Below are 24,286 nucleotides of genomic sequence, written 5' to 3' on the forward strand. Positions count from 1 at the left end.
GGAGTGCAGCTCGATTGACTTAGTGGCCAGGCTTGGAAGGCTTTGAAAGTGAACAGTTTAAATCAAGTTTGCTACTTAACACAAAGGAGATTTTTTAACACATTTTTCAAAAAGTAAATTTTAAGTAAGGACACACCTATATAAAGTATAGACATTCAGAGAAAAATATATGCGAAGATATACAAATAGGTATAGACAGTAAAGAAAGCTTCAACCCATTTTAGAAGTATATATGTAGACACATACACGTGTATGTATATACACACACATACACAGACTATGTAGACACTAGCTGGGTAACCCTAAGCAAGTCACTTAACCTCATTTACCACCAAAAAAACCCAAAAGAACATTATTAAGCATATGTGTTAAACCACTCAGCACGTAGTAACACCATTAAATGAACTGTTTTTTTTTAATTTATAATGCTTACAGAGGATTAAAGTACATTCTTTTCCTTTCTTTTTTTACAATTTTCTTCTCTCTTAGAACACTATATTCAGGAGTCACACACACAGAAATATATACATACACATATTCAATTCTACTTTAGATACACATGGGATTTATAGGAAATCCAAGTTTTTTAGTACATAAAAAATTAATCCTTAAAATACTGCTGTATATACATGACATTTTCATAAAATATATAATTTAATTTTATATATTATGTATAATATATTAAAAATCAATATATACATAATTTAATTATATATGATCTAATAATGTAATAATTATTATATATTATTTTAGCTGAGTACTTTTATAAGCAATACATTCCACTTACATTATTTTCCATTTCATAATATACCGGAATAGCTATTATAGCTTGCTATTGTGGGATTTCTACAAGGGACTTTTACTATATACACACAAATATGCAAAGAAGCAAGAAAAAAAATGAAATGTGAAATGCTCTTGGTCTTCAGCTGTCAATCCTGCTTGCCCAGCATGAAAATGAAATGGAGTACAATTGACAGGAACAGCAAGTTCTTTCTGTACCTAATATGAACCAATTTACTTGGTGCAAAATTCTCTTTTTCAGATTGTACCCAGTTCATTTAGTAAATTTTTCTGCCTCCTGAGTTTCACGAGGAGGTTTTCCCCATGAAAAATAGATGACTAATCTAAAACTTGTAAAATGTGCAAAGTGCTTTTCATACACAACCTTATTAATTACTTGAAACTACATAGATACTGCAGATACTTTTATCCCCATTTTATAGATGGGGAAACAGGTTTTTTGAAAAATTAAGTCACTTGCCTGTGAAGACATAGCTAATCTGTAGCTGAGGCAGGAATCAGAGCTGTCTTTTAGATTCCCTAATATTGTATTCTAAAATAAAGAGAAAAAATTTAGAAAAAGAAAAGGAAAGTATTTCAACTCCTCTGTAAACATTATAAAATTTTAAAAAACAATTCACTTAATGGTGTTATAACATGCTGAGTGGTATCACAAATACTCAATAGTGTTCATTTGTTTTTAGAGGCAATTGAAGGCAAGCGACTTACCCAGGGTATTAAGTACCTACCGTGAGACTGGATTTGAACTCAGATCTTATCTTTCTGACTGAAGGGCTAATGCTCTATCCATTGTGCTGCCTAGCTGCCCTGAAGATGTTCATGTTAAATAGCTCACAGTACATAGAGTAGGATGCCATAAACACTATAGCAGTGGAGCACAAGAAATTGTTTACTGCCACACTGAGGTCTTAGTTCCTTGGTGGAAAAAATATTGGAGAGAGTCAAGAAGATCTGTATTCATATCCTAGGTCCGACACTTAATTCACTGTGAGATTGTAATTATCATGTGATTGTCATTTTTCTTGTTGGAGTGAATAGACTGGAGAATCTGGACTAGATGGTCGCTACGGTCATTTTCAGTTCTAAGTTCTCCTGTGAACTCTTCAGAGATTGATGAAGCAGTCCACTGACTCTCAATGTGATAACAGCTGCCATCTTTTTAGGAGCCACTAACAAACCAAATAATTTTGCATGAACAGTCACGTGTGAACAAAACCAAGGCCAGTCTGTGGCAAGCTGGATGATGAATGACTTTCCCTATAAATGACTTACTGTTTTTCAGTCATTTCAGTCACGTCTGACTCTTTGTGATGCCATTTTGGGGTTTTCTTGGCAAAGGCACTGGAGTAGTTTGCCATTTCCTTCTACAGCTCATTTTACAGATGAAGAAACCGAGGCAAACAGGGTGAAATGACTTGCACTGGGCCACACATCTAGTAAGTGTCTGAGAAAGGATTTGAACCAACTTAGGTCTATTGTGACTCTGGGTCCAGCACTCTATCCACTGAGTCACCTAGCTACCCCTATACATGTGCCCACTGTGCATAATATGCTCAGCTAGAAGCAGAAATGTTTATGTACGGTAGTTACTTCTTGAGCTTTGTGGACTCTTTACTCATTTGTGAAAACAGTTCTACCAAATGTTACATTAACTAAGCTACTGCCAATTCTGAGCTTATAAAGAAACTGGAAGTATTCATAAAGAGCCTCTACTTCTATTATAACCCTGGAAAGCCAGTGATGACAAATTGAAGTTTCCAAATTGAGAAAGGGAGTCCAGGGTTAGAGTGTGGGCAAGATAGAGTGAAGTATTATTTTGCAATTCAGGAAAGGTTTAGAAAAAAAAACAGTTCCAGGGAAATACTCAGATACCATAAAACCAGCAATTGCATTTCATTACAGGCCAAGGCAAAAGAGCTATGTGTAATGGAGAGAAATTCAGAGGAATTCCTCCAGTAACACAGTTGGCATTTGGCAAATCCTCAAAGGTCGGAAGAAGACACTAATGAAACAACAAACTTGTCTTGACAGTTACTTTCATGACAACCATTAATTCTAATTGAATTATAATGGAAAAAGTCATAAACAATATAGTAACATGAGTTACTGAAGTTTAATCATCTTTAGGGCATGCAATACGCAGGACTGATTCAAAATGGAGTGTTGTAGGGTTCAGATCAAAATTGTTAAAAGATTGCAAAAGATGAAGCTTTGATTTAGAAACAGGAAAGTGCTGAAATGATTACAACATCTGTCCTTCCAGCATAGTATGATGCCTCATTAATCATTTAACCTCCATCAAGGACCATGTGGCAAACTGAAAAAAAATGAAATCACATGTAATATGGAAGCTGGATTATAGCTCTTGGAAAGTGATACCCCCATTTGTCTGCACATCAGAAAAAAATTGTTCTTCAACTCCAACTGCAGAAACATACACAACCTAATGTGTGTGAACGTGCAGTCATAACTATCTGAAGGGTATAACGTTAGAAGCTGTCATTCCTATCTGTACACATAAATTTGTTTTACTGTAAAGTTAAAATAAAAACTTTAAAATATTGTATTTATTATACAAATATTACATGTTATATAAGACTTACGTAACATAACATATATTTTATATATGCATATAGTCACTGCACTCATAATTCAGTTCAATTCAGTTCAGCCAACACTGGAACATGTGCAGACCAAGAAGCAGCAGTAAGTAAAAGGAGGGTCCATTTTGGAACCAGGAAGTCTTGACTTCAAGTCCCATCTCTTGACACAAATTGGCTGTGCCACCTTGGGCAAGGTTCTAAACATCTCCGGGCTCTAGGCACTAATTGTAATTAAGATTACATATAAGTTTCTAAGAAGGTATTAATCTGTACTTGTAAATGAAGTTTTTCACTGCAAATTCCCTATACCTGTGAAATCACAGGGCTAGGGTTGAGGGAAAAAATAAATCACTCACCCTTCAAGAAACTTAATATACTGAAAATTACTGCTATCACTGACACTTTCATGCTTAGAACTACACTCATGTATTTAGTCAACTGAGAAAATCCATTTTCAACTCATAATCTGTGAATTGGGAAGATCCTTGAACCTTAATTAGAACATAGGAAGACAAAGCTATTGCCTTTTCACTTTTACTCTCTATATAATGAATGCCTACAAATAATCATGAATAAATACCGTTTGGATTATCCTAGCACTTTTGGAAATTAAAGCCCAATATCCAACTTCAAGACAAACTTGTAAGCTTCTATCCTCCAGTTTGCATTAGAGAAATCACTCAATTACATTTCCACAGTTATCCAGTGCCAGTTAGATTAACAGGCACAGGGCTAGGCACTGGGGATATAAAGGAAAAAATGAAAAAAGTTCTTGCCCTCAAGGAGCTTACCTTCTATGGAGAAGGGATCAATGTGTACATATAAAAAATGAAAGATGAAATAATGCACATTCTAGGAAGGAGACAGAACCTTAGCTGAATTTTGAAGGATAATGGAAATCATTACAAGTTGAAGATGAGAAACGAATACATTCCAGGCTGGGGGAATTGTCGATGCCTATGAGTAACTGGAAAGATGGTGACAGCCACATAAAAAGGCAGGAAAAAGGTTTTACAATGGAAGGGAAGAGGGGGCTGATGGGAAGGAATGAGTGAACCTTGCGCTCATCGGATTTCATAGGGAATAACATACACACTCAGTTGGGTATCTTACCCGACGGAAAAATAGGAAGGAAGGGAATAAGGGGGTGGGGAGGGAGGAGATGATAGAAGGGTGGGCAGATTGGGGGAAGGGGTAGTCAGAAGCAAACACTTTAGAAAAAGGACAGGGTCAAAGGAGAAAACAGAATAATTGGGGGGCGGAATAGGATGGAGGGAAATATAGTTAGTCTTTCACAACATGGCTATTATGGAGGAGTTCTGCATAACTACACTTTATAACTTATATCAATTGCTTGCCTCCTCAGTGAGGGTGCGTGGGGAGGGAAGAAGGAAGAGAATTTAGAACTCAAAGTTTTAAAAACAAATGTTAAAAAATTGTTTTTACATGCAGCTGGGAAATAAGATATACAGGCAATGGGGTATAGAAATCTATCTTGCCCTTCAAGAAAGTAAAGGGGATGGCGATAAGAGGGGGGATGATAAAAGGGCAAGCAGACCTGGGGGAAGGGTAATCAGAATACATGCCATCTTGGGGTGTGGGAAGAGGAAAATAGGGAGAAAATCTGGAACTCAGAATCTTGTGGAAATGGATGTTGAAAACTAAAAACAAATATATTTTTTAAAAAAAATATGGTCATAAGAAATAAAACTATTAGAAGTATATTTGGGGGAAATAATAAGTTTTGTTTTAGACATGCTGAATTTGAGATTGCCACAAGTCATCCCACTGGAGACATCCAGTAGGCAGCTGGTGATGATTTCAGCAGTTTGAGGTAGAATATAAAAATCTAAAGATCATCCTCATAGCTGTTGATAGTTGAGATCACCAAAAAAGAAAGGTAAAGAAGACTCAATACACAGTCTGGAGAAAGTCTGAGGGTCCTACAAAAGAAACTGAGGAAGAGTCAAAATAGGAAGAAAAAATGTCATGAAAACTGAAGGATCAGAAAGCATCTAAAACAAAATGTTTAATAATGTCACCTGCTCTACAGAGATCAAGAAGGGTAAAGACTCAGAAAAAAAAATGTTGGATTTGGCAACTAATATATATCTATCATTGATAACCTTGAGAAAGTCATTTCAGGTGAAAATTAAGCTAATGGAGCTTATGAGAAAACTGAGTTCAGGTATGAAAGGGAAGAAATATTGGATGGTACAATGACAGCAAAATTCATTTAGAAGAACAAAACATCAACAATAACAAAGGAATTAATAAAAAAAAGGTAAAGGAAGGAGGTCTTGTAATACCAGATCTTAAACTGTATTATAAGGTGGTCATTATCAAAACTAGCTATTTCTAAGAAATAGAAAGGTGGATCAGTAGAACAGAGTAGACATTTAATACACAGTAGTAAATGATTATAATTGTGTTTGACAAATGTGACGGTTTAAGTTTTGGGGATAAGAATTCATTATTTGGTAAAAATTACTGGGAAAATTGGAAAGCAGTCTGGCAAAAATTAGTTGAAGACCTCTATTTTACACCATTTGCAAAGATATGGTCAAAATGGATGCATAATCTAGACATAGACATAAGTAAATTAGAATATGGAACATATTCAAGTATCAGATTTATGGACAGGAAAAAGGATTTATGAATAAACAAGAGACAGAGAGAATTGTGATATATAAAATAGTTTTGATCACACTAAACTGAAAAGGTTTTGTACAAATAAAAATCAATGTAGTTATGATTCAAAGGAAAGCAGAAAACTGAGAAAAATATTTGTATAGTTTCTTAAAGGTCTCATCACATCTTAAATGTACAGAGAACTTTGTCAAATTTGTAAGAATGTGAATCATTCCCCAATTGATAAATGGTCAAAGGATATGAATAGGCAATTTTTCAGTGAAGAAATCAAAGCTGTATATGGTCATATAAAGAAATGTTCTAAGTCACAGCAAAACTTATTTGTCCCAAACTTATTTTTCCCACCATCATCTAAAAAAAATTACTCAGTACCCCATTGGAAATCTACTTAAATCATTTGATGCATTTTTCCTTTTGAAATTTCAAAACTAATACTGCCCCTGCCCTGCATCATTCCAGAGTGGAACCCCCACCCTCCAGGGAGTGGTATGGCCCACTTTGTGAACCTCTATAAAATCATTGATTAGAGAAATATAAATTAAAACAACTTTGAGATAACATTGCATACCTATCCAGATTGGCTAAAATGACAAGAGGGGAAAATAACAAATGTTGGAGGGGATGTGGAAAAATTGAGAGGTTAATATGCTATTGGTGAAACTGTGAACTGCTCCAACCTTTTTGAAGAACAATCTGGAATTACACCCAAAGCGTTATAAAAATATACTTAACCTTTGACCACCAATACCATGTTTAGGTTCATTTCCAAAGGTTGTTGGGGGAAAGGAAAGAACCTATATGTTCTAAAATATTTATAGCAGCTCTCTTTATGATGGCAAAGAACTGGAAAATGAAGGATGCCTTTTGTGGTATATGATTGTGATGGGATACTACTGCGCTGTGAGAAAGGATGAGCAGGCTGATGCTTAAAAAACATGGAAAGACTTGCATGAAATAATGAAGAACATTTGGAAAACCAAGAGAACATCGTACACAGTAACAGCAATATCGTTTGAAGGATAACTGTGAGCAGCTAAGGTATTCTATTATAAATATTCAAATAAACAACAAAGGAACTCTGAAGGAATATGCTATCAACCTCCAGAGAAAGAAGTGGGGAAGGTGGAAGGGAGGGAAAAGAGACAGCTCGGAAATTAAAATGTAAAAAAATTAATTAAAATTTTAAAAAAGCAAAAATATAGGAAGGTACACTGAAGGGATGGTAGGATCAAGTGCCAGTTTTTGTTTTTCTAAAGGATGAGGGAGATCTGGGAATGTTTGTAAATAGGAGGGGTAAGGAGGGATTGAAAGTTACAGAGTACAGTAAGAAATGACAAAAAGGATAGTTTTACAGAAATTGGGAAGATGAGTATGAATTGATACAGAATGGAGTAGAAATAGGAAAATATTTTATAGAATCACACTGTAGAACTTTGATCAATGCAATGACCAACAGCGACTCCAGAGGTCCAATGAGGAAGCATGCTACCACTTCTGATATGATGGCCTCAAAATACAGAATCAGAAGTAATTTGTAGACATGGCCAGTGCAGAAATTTGTTTTACCTGACTACATATGTTGGTTACAAGGCTTTAGTTTTTCTGTTTTCTCAGTGGAGTGAAAATGGGAGGGCAAGAAAATAAACGCTTGTTAACTAAAAAAGAATTAAATTTTTTTTTTTTTTGAAGTTGGAGAAGGGGATGAACTCCTACAGATAATCAAACACAGGGTCAAGGGCATAAGTAGAGGGTTGGCTTCTGCAAGGAGAATTACTTCTTTTAAGTGCAGGTCAGAGGGAGAAATCTCAGTGGATGGACTCAGTTTTTTCAATGAAGTATTTGTGAAGTCCTCTACTGTCACGGAATAGCTAAAGGGTGGTACTGGTGGCTTGAGAGGTTAGAGACAACTGCAGATCATGGATACTTCCACGTACCCTGGAGAGCTACCTTGGATGGTGTCAGCCTAAAGTAGCACTGCTATATTTCATACCCAGGGAATGTTTCCACTCCTAGGGAATGAATGGATGACTTCTAATAAGGAGCTAATTCCAAGATAAAAGGAACAAATTCTAATGGTCCATCTTATTTGAGCTGTCAATTTTTGTTTACTCTATGAAAAACTTAAATATATCTTAAGGAGAATTATGAAGGCCTCCAAACTAGTCCAAAGTGATATGCAGTAAAAATCAGGGAGGTTAAGTCGAACTGTGGTTTACATTTAAGTAAGAAGGGCTAAACCACCAGCAGTTCTAAAAGTGTGGTCTGGGAACCTCTAGGGCTCCCCAAGATCTTTTCAGTACCTTCTCTAGGTAAAAACTATCTTTATAATTATACTAAGACATAACTTACCTATTAAAATATTTCTCCCTTTTCCAGCTTTGTGAGGCCAAATTTTCTTCATATACTTCAGCCAAAACAACATGAGAATCTGTTTAATATTAAGCCAGATATTAAAGATATTTGCACAAATATGTAAAGTAAGGCATTCTTCTAATTTTTTTTGTTTTGGAATAGTTATTTTTCATTAAGTGCCATGTTAACATTTAATGTTAACATTAATCTTTTAAAATGAATTAATATATTTTAAAATTTGCCAGTTTTAATTTCTAATATGGTAAATATCAATAGATATAATCCACGTAAACAAAAGGTCTTTGGAGCCTTCAATAATTCTTAAGTGTATAAATGGGTCCTAAGACTTAAAAGTTTGAGAACTCCCAAGTTCAACTGATTGCATTTTCATTTGCATCCTCAAAGAGGATTTTACTTGCCCTCATCTTGTTCACTATCTCTCCTCCATACCTTATGTCCTGTGAAAAATTAACTCCCAAAGTAAAATACTGCTATAAACAATACCATATGTTCACAAATTTCTGTTAATAATGTATTTACTTAATTGTCTTTCTTCTCCAAACTGTATTTCTTTCTCATCTCACCATTTCTAAATAAGAAATGAAAGTGTTTCCCCTCACCTGTTAATAACTCCCTCCCCTCTCCCCCATCATCACCTCCCTAATAGGTATCCTGAATCTCAACATGCTTGGTAAGAAGAGTGCTGGTTATGTGTGTTGAAAGTAAAATGAGAAAAAATTCACAGCTCTTTAAATGTTCTTACCATATCTTCATAAATTCTACTTTGAAACTGACCCTGGCTGTAACTTCTGCTAGGGTTCGCCACTGTCCCTATATATCATTTCTTCTTGAACAAATTTACCAGGAAAAGGGGACAGAAGATGAGAGAGAACTCCTATGAGTAAGCAGTCAGTGTCTTCTATCTTTTTGATAGAAATGTATAGTATCTGTTTTTTTGAGATAAGTATGTAAAAGGGTTGTAGCTTTACTGTATATTAGGGACTGTGACTTTCCTTTATAATAAATATTACCTAATATTTGCTCTAGATAGCTTCAGGTATTTGGCAGCATAAAGAATTTGATTGCTGCCTAGGACAGTTGAGATTACCAGAGTCACACAGACAGAACTAGGATGTGAATCCAGACCCTCTTAACACTCAACCCAATATTCATTATACAGCAGAAAGCTAGAAAGTGCAAGCCCTCATTCAGTTTAACTTAAAGCTGAGACTTTTTATTTGAGAGATAAACTAGAAAAGACTCTCATTTTCAGGGTTTCATATCAGTGTTGGTTTTTTTCTGATAAAAAAAAAAATCAACTGAATTTAGGTATTCAGTGATTTGTCCATCTAGAATAAAGCTTCCCAATAAGTAATATAACCCAGAAACAAAACCAAAAGTAATTCTATAAAAATAACGGTTGACTCTTTCAGTAGCAAAGATCACTTAATCAGAGCCAAGGCTTGTTATAAGAGATCTGTGCTTGTATCACCAGATTAGGCCCAAATGAGTTGCATCCTTTAGCATGGAGCAAAATTACAAGATAAAATCCCAAACAGTAAAACTTTGAACATTATCAGTAGTTTGAATTTAATTGATACATTCATCCTCATCTCCAAATTCTTCATTTCTAATATAGTTAATGTTCATCTTTTTCTCCCCAGAGGACCAGATTCTACTGCTTGTCATCAGGCCAAACTCCCACCAATTTAAGGATTGGGCAAGGATAGCCTAATCGTGTCTTCAGTCCTAGCATACTACTGCTTTTGTCTTTAACTACCTAACTGGGGTCAAAGGTGAATATGCAAGCACTGCATTCTTCAGTGTGAAAGTTATATTCTAAAATAATAAAGTCATCTGTGTTGAGAAAGAACTCAATCATGGATTTTAGCCGATAAAATGTAAAAACATCAGGCCATTGAGTTTTCAGTTAATAATAAGTTGTTGTGCTTCATTGAGTTTTCTGTGTCACCAAACCCTCCCAGTCACAGCTAACAAAGCCTACATTGTCTTAAGAAGGCTACTGAGAAGATGTGCCTAATCTTGGCAGGAGCTTGGTGTACCCAGAACCATGTTATTTTTTTAATAATAAAAAGAAATATCCTTTAAATTGTCTTGTTGTCAAATATAAGTAGCAGTGTCTTTCCCATTTTTAAAGGTACAAAAATTTTATCTGAAACTGGAATTCAAATCATAACCTAAGTTTGAAAATTGTGTATCCAATTATTTTAAAACCACTTTGGGATAAGTTCATTTTATTTTTATACAAAACTTTTCCCCCGTGGGAAGTGCTATGTAAAACATTTTATCCAATTCTCAGGACTCTGAGAAAAAGAGTACATTTAAAGTACATTTTTAGAGGTTCACATTTCCTAGGTCGGGTAAGTGTAGCCTATTCCAGTTTTCTTCTCTTTCACAATACTTTTGTATGCTTTTACATGCCCACTGGCATGCAGTCGGTGCAAATAATTCACTGTTATCCCAGTGGAGACAGTCAATGTTGTGCATTGAAAAGACAGCTGGACCAAACCAGTTCTAATCCTGGCTCCAACACTACCTGACCAGAGGCAATTTGCTTACCTCTGAGAACCTGTTTCCTTCTGTCAAATGGGCATAATAGTACTAGCATAAATACCAGCAGATTTAGAGTTGGAAGGATTTAATAGGTCATCCAGTCCAACTCTTTTACTATAAAGAGGATATAGAAACTGAGGGAGTCAGGCTCAAGGTCACACAAATAAGTTGTAGAGCCGAATTTGAACCCAGATTCCCTCCACTGCACCAAACTGGAAAATTATTTAGAGGTCAGCTAGTCCAACCCTTTTGTTAGAAATGAAAAGAGGTCCAGTCTGAAAGCACTATAAAAATGAATCATTATTACACAAAATGATTTTACTCCTCATCTGACATTTCTGTCACTAAGCATGCCTGAACCCCTCTTCTCCAAATATGCAAAAGATGAATAAAATGTCGTATCAGTCTAATTTATAATTAGAAATGATAGGTGTCCAGCCCCTACCTTTCCCAACTCTCTCCAAAATAACAGAACAAAAATGTCAACTGATCCTCTAGATCTCAGTTACTGTATTTGGTCACAGGAGGATGGGCCTCTATAGACTCTAAAACCCCTTCCAGTGTTTAATCTATAACCTCATAACACAGATTATATTCTAAAGTCAAATTGCAAAATTAAGAGAATTCTTGGGAATAATTGGCCTTTCTTCCCTTAACTCACCATTCTATATGACTGAGTGAATTATATTTTTTAAATATAGATTTTAAAGAACCAAGTATGGAGAGCCAAAATGTAATCTAAAAAAACAACTTCCTGGAAAGTAAATACTTTTAATTTTGATTTAATTTTAAAACAGTCAATTTTAAAATCACTGGATACTTTCATCAAAAGAACAACTATTGTAACTGTATTTTATTTTACATATATATGTATATAGCAAAGAACCTAAAGTTACCTTTAAGAACTAAACTGAGATAATAAGTGACATTGGCTCCCTGGCTGTTCTTCTAATAAGATATTCTATCGCTCAGCTCCAGATGTTTTCTCTGACTGTACCCCTTGCCTGGAATGCTCTCCTTCTTCATCCGGCCTTCTTTTAAGTCCCATCTAAAATCCCACCTTCTAAAGGAAACCTTCGCTAACCCTGGCCTTCCTTCTGTTAATTATCTCTTATTTATCCTGTATATAGCTTGCTTTGTATACCTATTAGATTCTAAGCTCTTTGAGGACAGGGACTGTTTTTTGCCTCTTTTTTTGTAACTCCAGCACTTAGCACAATGCTTGATCTATAGTAGGTGTTTAATAAATGTATACTGATTGACTGATTGATCCAATTTTGATCTTTACATAAATAAGTAATCCTGTGGGGTCGGTAGTAAGGGTATTGTTATCCATCATTTTATAGATGAGGTAACTCAGGTCTGTGAGGTTAAATGGTCATTCAGCTTCTAAATGTCAGAGACAGGATTTGAACCGAAGACATCCGGATCTAAAGCTAGGTTCTTTTTATTTCAGCACAGCTGCCTCCCAGACAGTCTTCCAGAAGGATTGCTAGTCGCACATATGTAAATAAATTATACAAAATAATAACAGATAGTAATTCAGTGTTTTCATAGTATACATATACCTTGCTTGATATGGTAAAAGTCAAACAGAAGAGGGACAGAAAAAAAAAGCAGAATAGGGGGAGTGAAAGGGCTGGGGCCTTTAGTAATCAGTTTATTTTGGATAGACAGAAGATAACATCTTCAATTCATTCAAATTGCAGAATCCAAAGCAGAACACTAGGAGAATTTGAATTACAAAAGGAGGTTAAACCTTGCATTAGGCAGTAGAGTGGCTTTATCAATCCTTCCCAGTAGTAGGAAAGCATTTATAACCTCCACAAGAGCTACTAGGAAGTTGTACACCCCGTATTTCAAACCTGCTTTGGAACCTGCTTGTTTCTAGGTTGGACTACATCACAGCCTTCTACTTCCATTCGAAAAGAAGCCAAGAACCCCAACTTTCTGCCAGATTACACTTAGAAACTTTAATAGTAAGGCTACCTAATTCTCCTTTTCATACTACCTTGGTGAAACTAAATCCTGGCACAAATCAGGTGAACTGAAACCACACCAGTAGGATTTTAAAAGCAAAAATAAAAAGTGGTTATGACTCTATGTCTATTCCCTTCAAACAAGATTCCGTTTATGACAATTTGTAAGGTGAAAATAAAACAAGTACTCGATCAGTCCTATGATAATTCACTCAGAAAATTTCAAAAGCACATTATCTTTGTAACCCAAGCCAACATTATTTGAATATTACTGAAAATCTTTTCCTTCAAACCACTGGTTATTTCAGCTAACAATCTACAACTATTATTAAATCAGGAAATCATCTTTTTTATTGAAAATGAAAATCCTTAACAGACCAATATTAGCAATTTTCCAGTGAAATTTTTGGTTGAGGATCATTTTGACAGGCAGCTGGGCAAAACTTCAGTAATGGAACCCTGAATTCAGGGCAAACAAAGCTTTCCTGGTTTCTCAACTTTGTTGTGAATCCCAAACTTGAGTATTACTAAAAGAGGGGTTCCCCAAGCTTCCCATGTTCTCTTCATGAACTTTGGCGTTTCAAGTAAGCCTCTGTTGAGTTTGGGATAAACCCTTTAACTAGCCTGTGAAGTGAGATAAGGGACTTAAAAACCTTGGGTGGAAACTATGTGCGGTTTCACCATTTCTCTTTAAAAATAGTCAAAGTTCCATGCTTTGCATCGTTTCATTTTTAAATTTTTAAAGTCAAATCTGACAAGCAAATTTAACCACTAGTAGGAAAGTAAATTCAACTGTACGGTCTCACACCTTAAATTTTTGTCATTACAAGCCCACTAACCTTGTCATTTTTGTCAAGTCCCTAAAAGTCAACTGAGTCTTTAAACAAAAAGAATCTCTTCCCCCCCCATACACTCATCCAGTTTTAATGTTTGTACAATCAAAGAAAACACCATTAACATTAAAGAGTAAAATGGGTCCAAAATTTATACAATTTCCTTGCCTCCTCCCATTCTTTCAACCGCAGTTCTACAAGCTAGTTTTACAAACTGTACTACAGAACTACAGAACTCTTCTCAGAAGAACTAATGAGAAAGACATAGATTATAAACGTGCTCCTCTCCCTAAATCCCATTTTAAAGTGTTCTGGGCAAAGTGATATTTCAGTATCAGTCCAACATACATCTGCAATCTCAGTGCTCAGGGAAATGATGAGAAAAAATAATTAACACTTCTCTGATTAAAATATGTTCACATGGCATTTAAAAAAAAAAAACAATTCAAGAGAGCTCTTACAATATAATGGCTAACTAATGTCCAGAAATAGTTTAGGGAGGCACAGAATTCTAACATCAGTAGAATAGAGCCATAGTTCTAAGTCGTGCGTGTTTGGGGTAACTGACTTTTCCAGTCTCATTTTAAAATTCTAGCAGTGAAATCAAGATTGTGTTGGCTGTGTCACCAGTGTTCATCCACTAGTATATTTAGTAAAACATAGACCGATTACGTGTATCTAAGAGGGAAGAAAGTAAGGGTAAATATAAAAGAAGTGGAAAAAATTTTTTAAAAATGTTCCACTCTTTCTCTCTTCCTCCTTCCCTTTATAAACCTCCAGTTTCATTTGCCTGTTATCTTATGTATTGTGAACTTTATTAATAATTCAAAGCTGTATTGTTTTAAGACAAACTACAAAAAAATACTACCCTATTTTCCTTTTTTTTGTTAGGCTGTGTTGCCTTAAGTTTTTTTTTCTCATGCCAGGCTCAGCTTGATACCACCCCATGACCTTTCACCTTTCAGATCTGGCACCTGCAATTCTCCAATGTGCTTAGCACAATTGCCAGCACACTGGTATTTGTGGTCTGGATTGTAGCTATTTCAACATACTTGTGCCCACTGGTGAAAAGCTTCTCCCCCCTCCCTCCTTCCTTAAAATCACGTGAGTTTGGCTTTAAAAGAATACATTGTCACTCTAAGTTATTCTTCAAGAAAACAGTGATTCATAAAAAAATGCGAATGAAAGTGACTGGGTTATTGTTTCGCATAGGTAATGTATTTCTTGAGGACGATACCTTCCTACCAAGTTGCTATGTCCTAGAAGCAAGGTCATACCCAAAAATGTCTCGGGGGGGAGGGGAGGGCTGTCCAGAATTAAATAAAGAAAATCAGTTCTCTTAAAAAAAAATCTTCTCTTTGATTTATTTTCATTGACCTGTCAGCAATCAGTTCATTTATAATAGTGTATGTTTGCTGGCCACCAAATCTTTCTGTTTGAAACAATAAAACCCATCTACTTGAAACTAAGGTGACCTCAGAGGTAAGTTAGTTGCTCCTGAGAATGGTCTGATTCTGGACGGGCAAATATTTAAACATAACTCTAGAGTTATTCATGTTGCTACAATCTCAGTTTAATTATCTAATTTTATTCACCTGTGCCTTTTGACAGTTTCAATCAAGTCTTTTTCACGCATGAAAACATTTGACTTCTTTCCTTGGAAACAATTTCTCATCACAGGAAAAGTGATTTCTTTGCAGAGTCTAGGACTTTCTGGGTTTTCTAAAAGCTGTCGTTTTTAAATGCTTTCCTAACAGTTTACTTCCTCCTAAGGGCCGATCATCATAGCTGGGGGAGGGGGGTGTTGTAGGAAGGGGGGGGGGGAAGATGAGGAATCCTAAGGAGTAAAAGAAAAGGGCTGGAAAGGTGGGGGGAGAAGTGTTAAGAGAAAAAAAATAAACCTCAAGAAAAGGAAAACAAATAAGATGAAAGAAAGCAAAATGATCTCCCCCCAAAACCCTCCGGAATAAAACACCCACCTACCTGTAAGAAGGGCTTGAAGTCAATCACTCCAGAAAGTAACAGCATTCACAGCAGAGAGCAAAATACGCGACTGGGAAGGAACCTAGAGCGGCATCCTCCCTCCCTCCCTCCCTCCCTCTCTCTTTTTTCTAATGTAAAATCAAAATAAGGAGTGTCAGGCTACTCCTCCGGTGCCTGCTTAAAGCAACAGATCTTTTTCAGGATTAGCTAGCTCCCTGGCTAGCGTGTGCGGAAGTTTTTTGAGTCCCCAGGAATGCCGAAGACCTGCAGAAAGTCCGGCCGGAGCAGACGCAGGGGAAGTTCATTCAGCCCCCCGCTTTTCCCTGACTTAAGCCGCACATTCCAGCGTTAAACAGGAGCGCTAATCAGAGAAGGCAACTCTCACACCAAATTCCTGCCTGGGCACAAAACGTAGAAAAGTCCAGCGATTACACTCTCCGAGTCTCAGATCCCTCCTGCCCACCAGCCTGGGAAGCCGTGGGAACACTCAGGAGTCCAGCCTAAAGCCCACGGATGTGAAGAGGGGAGTGTTTAGCGTCCCATCTCTGTCTTCTTTTCCCCGGCCCCACTCTCCCCCCCCCCCACCCCGCCCCCTTTTCTGGTTCTCTCGCTTCACAGTAGCAAGGTTGTCTCTTGTATACTCCCTTCCCTTAAACTCACCAAACCAGATTTTTACTCCCCTAACACCAGCAACTTCCCGTAAATCTGAACTGAAATTTTATCCTGTTCACTGAGCCCGCTGCTGGCTGAAGGCCAGTGCACATTCCGGTTGTTTTAGGAGCGCAGATACCTTTGCTGAAGGTTGTCCTTCTTTTAATACATAAATAAACTGGCTTGGATGGAAAGGCTGGGTCCATACAAGAAAACTTAGGAATTTTGCAAAGTCTGCTCAGCACGCTTGACCTTGACAAACTTCTACTCTCCCCACCCAAACACCCCTTATGAATCAAACACACAGCAAACGGGGATAATTGAAGCTTATGTACAGAAAAAAAATTTTTTTTAATGGAAATAACTGGTACTAGTTGATTACAAAAGCACCTGTCTCACCTGCTAACAGTGTCCATCTCTCTCTGTGTCTGTCTCTCTGTGTCTGTCTGTCTGTCTGTCTGTCTGTCTGTCTCTCTCTCGGTCTCTCTCTCGCTACCTCTCTCCCTCCCTCCCTCTCTCTCTTCTGAGAAACCAAACCAGAAGCACATTAGAGGAATAAGGAACCAGCTACTGAGCAGTCGGAGGTCAGATCCAACAGCACGCCTCTCCCCTCTCCACACCCCCAGCCCCTTCGAAAATAAAGAATTTCAATTCTCATTCTGGCCTATGTCTGATGAAGGGACAGAAAAACAGAAACCTGACTCACCTGAGGCATAGTATGTCTTGAAGCCATGCAGGAAGGTGCGTCACTGGGAGAAATCCATGACCTTTACTGATCCATTGTCAGCCAGGCATTGGTGAGGCTCACAGAAGTGGAGCTTCATTTTAGCGGGTTCTGACCTAAGTTACATCTGGTTTCTAGAAAGGGAACAAAAAAAGTCATCAAAAAACGAGTCAGACCCTCTCCACCTCTCCTTTTTTCTGGTCTGATCAGGCTTTTGCCCCCACCCCCACCATCCCAAAGAAACAATGAAACCAGACTATAAATAAAAGGTCTCCCCTTTTACATTACCTGTTTATTCAAAGGGTAAGGAGTCTGATGTGCTTAAACAACCATTAAGTCTGTTTATTGTCAATAGGATTAGCCAACAGGAATCTCATTTGGTACTTGAGACCTGACTAGTTGGAAGAGGAAGCAGGCAACATCAGAAACCTAAAAAAGAATCTTGATTTCTGGTTACAATGTCATGGAATTGAAAGAATTATAGTTTTTTTTAACATAGGAGGGGAGAAATTATCCTTTAATAAAAGATAACTTCAATAATTTGCTGGGGGAAGGGGGAGTAATAGATCTCAAGTCTGGGAATTTTGAGACAAAGATCATAATTAGATCACAGCTCTAGACCTAGCAGGGAGCCTTGGAAATCATCTAGCCCAATCCCCTTGTTTTACAAAAGGAGAAACAGAGACTCTGGGGGGAACAGTCATTCTGTTTGTTAATAAACATTTACTAAAGAGCTACTGGGTACTAAGCACTATGCAAAGCCCTAGAGATATAAAGAAAGGCAAAAAGCAGACCCTGTTCTCCAGGAGTTCACAACCTAATGGAGGGGATACCAACAAAGAAATACACACACACACACACACACACACGCACGCACGCACGTACGCACACACATATAACAAACTCTATCTAGGATAATTTAGAAATATTCAACAGCGGAATACACTAGAATTAAGAGGAATTAAGAAAGGTTTCTAACAGAAGGTGAGATTTTTAGATGAGACTTGAAGGAAGCTTGGAGGCAGATAGGGACCAAGAGCATTCCAGGCATAGGGTCAAGCTGATAGGAATGCCAGGAGCCTAGAGATGGATGTCAAGTTTACTGAACTACAAGGAAGCCAGTGTCGCTGAGTCAAAGTGACTTGTCCAAGGTCATTCAGGTTGCAAGCCTTCCAACAGGAATTTAAAGCAAAGTCCTGTCACTCTGTATCCAGTATTCTTTACTGTGCACCACCCTTCTCTAGTCTTGCTTCTGGCCACTACCTGTATGACCCTGGGAATTTACCCCTCCTGGTCCCCAGTTTCCCTCATCCGTAAAATGAAGAGATTGAATTATATCCCTTTTATATCTTCCACAATAGAACCTAAACTGCTTGCCAGGAGGGATTTTTCATTCTTTGTATTCCACAGCCTACCATAGTACCTTGCACAGAGTAGGTGCATAATAATTGCTTGTTGATGGATTTACCCTACAATTTACGGGTAATCACTTAACCAGTCACTTTACCCATTATAAAAAGTTTGAATGTGATTGTAAGGTAAGCCTTATTAACTGACCTGCCCATTTAAGATTAAAAAGAATACTAAGCATCTGTAAATTCACTAATCTTTGTTTGGCACACAAAAGGTGAAGAAAACAAATAAATAATAAATAAACAAATGACAATTTATTAAGCGCCGACTATGTACTAGGCACTGTGCAGGCTTTGGGGATACAAAAATACAAATGAAAGAGCCCCTTTCCTCAGGGATCTAGGGTGGAGGCGAGGAGATATTTACATATATAGGCATACCTAGAGGACTGTGTTGGAACCAGCTCTAAGTAAGAGAGCCCATTGCTAAATTTTCAACATGAGCATTTATATTTCAGAAATCCTGGCTACAAATCAGAACTTGACTTATTGTTTAGTTGATTGTCTAGACTTACAAAAGTGTTAATAATGCAAATCAAACTTAAAAGTGCTTGTATGCAATCTGTAATGAATCAATAAACATCTATGCCAACTAAGTACCAGGCATTGAGCTAAGCACTCCTGGATACAGAAAGAGGCAAAAAACAGTTCCTGCCCTGAAGAAATTTACAAAATAATTTACAAAAAAAGCAACATATAAAAAATATACACACATAAGCTATATGACGGATAAACAGAAAATAATTCATACAGGGAAGGCACTAGAATTAACTGAGGTAGAAAAAGACTTCCTGGAGAACGTGAAATTTAGTTGGGACTTAAAAGAAACTAAGAAAGTCAGTAGGCAGATTTGTGGAGGGAGAACAGTCCAAGAAAATGCCTAGGGCCAAGAGATGAGTGTCTTGTTTTCTGGTGTCTTGTTTGGCCAGAAGGCCAGTGCCACTGAATCCAACAGAACATGGCAGGGAGTATGATACAGGAAGACTGGAAGGATAAAGAAGGGGTAGGTTATGAACTGCTTTGACTGCCACACAGAGGACTTGTATTTGATCCTGGTGGCAATAGGGAGCCACTGGAGTCTATTGAATAAAGGTAACATGTTCAGACCTGCATTTTAGGAAAATCTCTTTAGTGTCTGAATGGAGAATGGATTGGAAAGTGGAGAGACATGAGGCAGACAGTTCTATTAGCAGCCTATTACAATAGTCCAGCAGCGAAGTAATGAAGATTGCCTAGAAAGGTAGTAGAGGCAGAGAAGAGGAGTCATATTCAGGAGATGGTGTGAAGGTGAAGTCAGTTGCACTTGGTAACATCCTGGATATACAGATGAGGATGAAGACATAGTGAGGAGTCCAGGATGACACCTAGGTTGTGAGTCTGAGGGAGTGGGAAGATGGGGATGTTCTCTACAGTAATAGGGAAGGTAGTAGGGTTCAGGAAGAAAGGTAAGTTTTGTTTGGTACATGTTGAGTTTAAGATGCCTACTTGACATTTACTTCAAGATATATGAAAAGTAGTATAGAAAGAGAAGAGAATAGGGTCCAGGACAGAACCCTGAGGGACACCTATGGCTACAAGGTATAATCTGGATGAGGATCAACATAGCAGACTGAGAAGGAGCAATCAGACAGGTAGGAGAATCATGAGAGAGTAGTATCCCAAAAACCAAGGAGAGTGAAGAGTGAGAAAAGGTCATTAGATCTGACAACTAAGGGATCATTGACAACTTTGGAGAGAGCAGTTTTGGTGGAATGATAAAGCTGGAAGTTGGATTGTAACTGTTTAAGAAGAGAATGAGAGAAGAGAAAATTGGAGCAGCTGTTGTAGATGGCTGCTTTCTAAGTAGATTAACTATGAAAAGCACAAGAGAAATAGGATCAAAATTAGCAGGGATGGAAGGATCAAGTAAGAGGGTTGTTTTTTTCCAGGATGAAGGAGAGACATGGTCAAGTTTGTAGGCTGTAGGATATGAGCCAACAGACAGGGAGAGATTGAAAGTAAATGATCAAATGGAGATAACAGATAGGACAACCTGTTGGAGGAGAGGGGATGGAATAGGGAATACTTGAAGAGGTAGAAGGGGTTAGCCTTGGTAAGGAGGAAAGCCACCTGATCAAAGAAGAAACAGTGATGGAGGGGATCCCAGTGGTTGGAGATGAAGAGAGAAGAAGGAGCTCACTGTGATATATTTATCAGTACCTCTGCCTCTGTATTATTCTACAAACATTGCTTAAGCTCAGTAGGAGTATAGTATAAGGTTCAGAGAAGTCTATAGGCTGATTATGATGATGACACCTGGCATTTACACAGCACTTTAAGGTTTGCATATTTCTTTACATCCATGACCTCATTTGAGATTTCAACACAATATTCCTGAGGATATTCAGAACAGATACTAAATTATGGGGTTAAAGGAAATCAGGAAAGATTTCACATCTAAAAAGTGGGTTCCCTTTAAGATTAGCTTTGAAAGAAGTCAGGCATTCTGAGAAGCAAATATGAGGAGGAAGTAAATTCCAGGCTTAGGAAGCAGCCAATTCAAAGTCAGGAAATGGAGTGTCATGCAAGAGGAACAGCTAGAATGCCAATCTGTTTGAAACAAAATATATGCTAAGGGAAGTAATGTGTAATAAGGCTGGAGAGCTAGGTTGGGACTAAATTGTGAATGACTTTAATGCAAAAATGGAAGAGTTTGTTTGATCTTGAAGTAGAAAGGAGTTTAAGTAGAAAATGGTGACATCTGTACTTTAGGAAAATCGTTTTTGCCTGGAGAATAGGAATGAAGTGGAGAGAGTTGAGGCAGGGATATTGAATAAAGGATCATTGTAATAGTCCTGTGAAGAGGCTATGAAGAGGGCCACCTCATCATCAGAGACTAGAATGAAAGAGACAGTGGGAGAAGATGTAAGTGAGATATAAGATAGGAGGGAAGAAGAGGGAGCTCATGGTTGATAACCTCAATTTTTTTCCAGGAAGTATGAGATAAGATCTACAGTGGGGGGGGGGGGAGGTAGTGGCAAAGAAGCTTGAGGAAAGAAGAAAAAGTTTGAAATCACTGCTCTAGTGGGTGGGGTAAGGAATCAGTGAAAAAATGCTAAGATTACCTTTCTGTAGGGATGGTTCAGTTGAATTTCTCCAGCAAAATCTGTGGTGATCCTAGTTGAGACAAGTTCATATTTTCCTCCAGTTCCAATCAGCAACAGGTAGAATTAAAGGAGGCAGATGGTGGAAATAATCTACCCCAGGATTTAGTTTAGGTAAAGTGTGATTAGGAAAGGACAAAGGAACAAGAATAAAGGATTCAATAGGGAACTGCCCAGGCTTCCCTGAGTGGTTGAGATTGAAAAGGAAGGAAAGTATATCCAGAGCAGGGGTGAGGGCTTAAGAGAGAAAGTATGGAGAAAGAAGAAAAGAGAGGCTAGCACAGAGCCTTGGGGTACTTGTCATATAGTATTCAATTCAAATTTGAGTCTAGACCCTCAACTTGATCTTTTCATCCCTTCTAGCTATCATCCTATATCTCTTCTGCCTTTTTGGCTAAACTTCTTGAGAAGACTGTGTATAATGGTTGCTTTCACTGTCTTTTCTTCCACTCTCTTCTTAAGTCAATACAGTCAGGATTCCCACCTCATCATTTAATCAAAAGTATTTTCTCCATGGTTACCATAGATCTCTTAATTACCAAATCCAATGGCCCTTTCTCAATCCTAATTCTTCATGACTTTTCTGCAGTTTCTGACATTGACAATCACCCTCTTCTCTTTAGGTTTTTGGGACATCAAAGTGTCACTGCTAAAGTGATTTTTTTCTAAAGCAGAGGTTCATCCAACTATATTCTTATCCTACTCAAATTCCAGTAGCTCCCTATCACCTCCAGAATTAAAAATAAAATCCTCTGTTTGACATTCAAAGCATCTCATAACTTACATCTCCCAATTTTTAAAAATTTCCTTTATACCTTACACCATGCTCCTCAAAGAAGATTCTTCAGCCCAGTGACACTGGTGTCCTTGCTGTTCTACAAATAAAACACACCATCTGTGTTGGGCTATCCCCTATGCCTGGCATGCTCTCCCTTCTCATCTCTGCATCTTGGCTTCCTTTAAATCCCACCTAAAATCCCACCTACAGGAAGCCTTTCCCAACTCTTAATTCTAGTGCCTTCTTCTGTTGATTATTTCCTTTTGTACAGTATTTATATAACTTGTTTGTATGCAGTTGTGTGTGTGTTGTCTCCACAATCAAACTGTGAGCTGCTCCAGGGCAGGAACTGGGTTTTTTGCCTTACTTTGTATCCTCATCACTTAACACAGTGCCTGGTACATAACAGGCATATAATAAAATACTTATTGACTGATTGACTGAATGACTGCCTTTTTTTGGTTGTTCTATGACTCTTTGACAGTTACATATTTTCTTGTCAGTTATTGGTAGCAAACTACTGTGCAAATATTATTCAATACCAGGCGACTCCTCCTCTTACAGAAGCCTTCTTTGGTGTCTTTCCCAACCCTATCTTAGGCAAAAATTCTCTTCTTCAAATTGTCCCAGACAATCTCAAATAATTGAAAATATTTTATTGTATTTAAATGTAGTGCTTGCCACTTTTATGGAAAGGAGTAATATTTAAATGTATACCAGATTTTGGCAGTTTTATAATATAATGCATGTTTCAGTAATGAACTCTGAAATGGGAGTTGCTTTTCATTTTTTGGCTTTCTGGCATAAAAGGTCTTCTGACTTTTCTTGTTAGACTGGATATAACACATGTTAATTTAGCATTTTTTTAAGTCTCTATATTTAATTTTAAATTTTGCCTGTATAAGTCATAGTGAACTGTTCATTTACAATGCAAAAAATTTCAAAATATCAATACTAAAGTAATTCATTCAAAAACATTTATTCAAAGCATACCAGGGACCATTGATTGTATGGGGCACTAGGACAAAAATATGAAAAGAAAATAACTCCTATCATCAAGGAATTTATATTTCGTTGGGAGAAATAACATATATAAACCATATACTAAAGATAAAAAATTCCATACTCTGGGAAGGAAAATTAAAGTAATTTTTTTAAAGTTTTGGATAATGTGTGAGAGTGTGTATAAGCATATGTGTATTTTGAAAGAGAGAGAAAAGGATTCAGATTGTGATCATTTAAAAATTAATTTTGGAGCAGAGCCAAGATGGCAGAGTGGAAGGACACACATACACTAGCTCTTCCCTCATAGCCCATAAAATACCTGTAAAGAAAGACTCTCAACAAATTCTAGAGCAGCAGAAGCCACAGAACAACAGAGTGGAGATTTCCAGCCCAGGGTGACCTGAAAGGCCAATGGAAAAGGTCTGTCACACCAGACATAGAGCAGAGCTCAGCCCAGCCTTGGCAGTGCGACACAGCACCAGGAGGAAGACCCCTGAGCAGGCCTCAGGAGCAGAATCCCCAGCAGTAGTAGTGGCAGTTTGCAGATCCATCAACCCACAGGCGCCAAAGGTCAGTGAGAGGGTTTTTTCAGCTGACCAAGAAGGGAACAGAGTCTCCCCATGGCTCCAGCCTCAGGCAGCAGCAGCAGAGGCCTCATCAGGCAGCAGCAGCTCCCACAACAGCCTGCATCCATTGTTGAATCTTAAAGCCCCTGGGGGAACTGAGCAGCTGATCCTTACCTCAGCCCTGTGTTGTGGTCCTGCCCCTACCTAACGCTTCTGGGGGAATTGAC

The 24,286-nt window shown here is 37.6% G+C and overlaps 1 protein-coding gene across 9 annotated transcripts in view; it reads right to left on the reverse strand.

The window, feature by feature from the left end:
- The window catches only part of RBM47 (RNA binding motif protein 47), a 153,989-nt gene extending 136,747 nt beyond the window's left edge, over positions 1–17,242 (reverse strand). For 4 of the 9 annotated variants that reach the window (XM_072620551.1, XM_072620557.1, XM_072620558.1 and 1 more), the window contains exon 1: positions 15,781–16,347. The gene's annotated coding sequence lies outside the window, so the exon portion shown is untranslated. Of the gene's footprint in view, positions 1–8,408; positions 8,488–15,780; positions 16,351–16,830; positions 16,853–17,137 lie in introns of those variants that run through there. The other 5 variants (XM_072620552.1, XM_072620554.1, XM_072620555.1 and 2 more) reach the window with 5 other exon arrangements.
- Positions 17,243–24,286: the final 7,044 nt, after the last annotated feature.

The sequence above is a fragment of the Notamacropus eugenii genome, chromosome 6, assembly GCF_028372415.1.
Source record: "Notamacropus eugenii isolate mMacEug1 chromosome 6, mMacEug1.pri_v2, whole genome shotgun sequence".
Taxonomy (NCBI): domain Eukaryota; kingdom Metazoa; phylum Chordata; class Mammalia; order Diprotodontia; family Macropodidae; genus Notamacropus; species Notamacropus eugenii.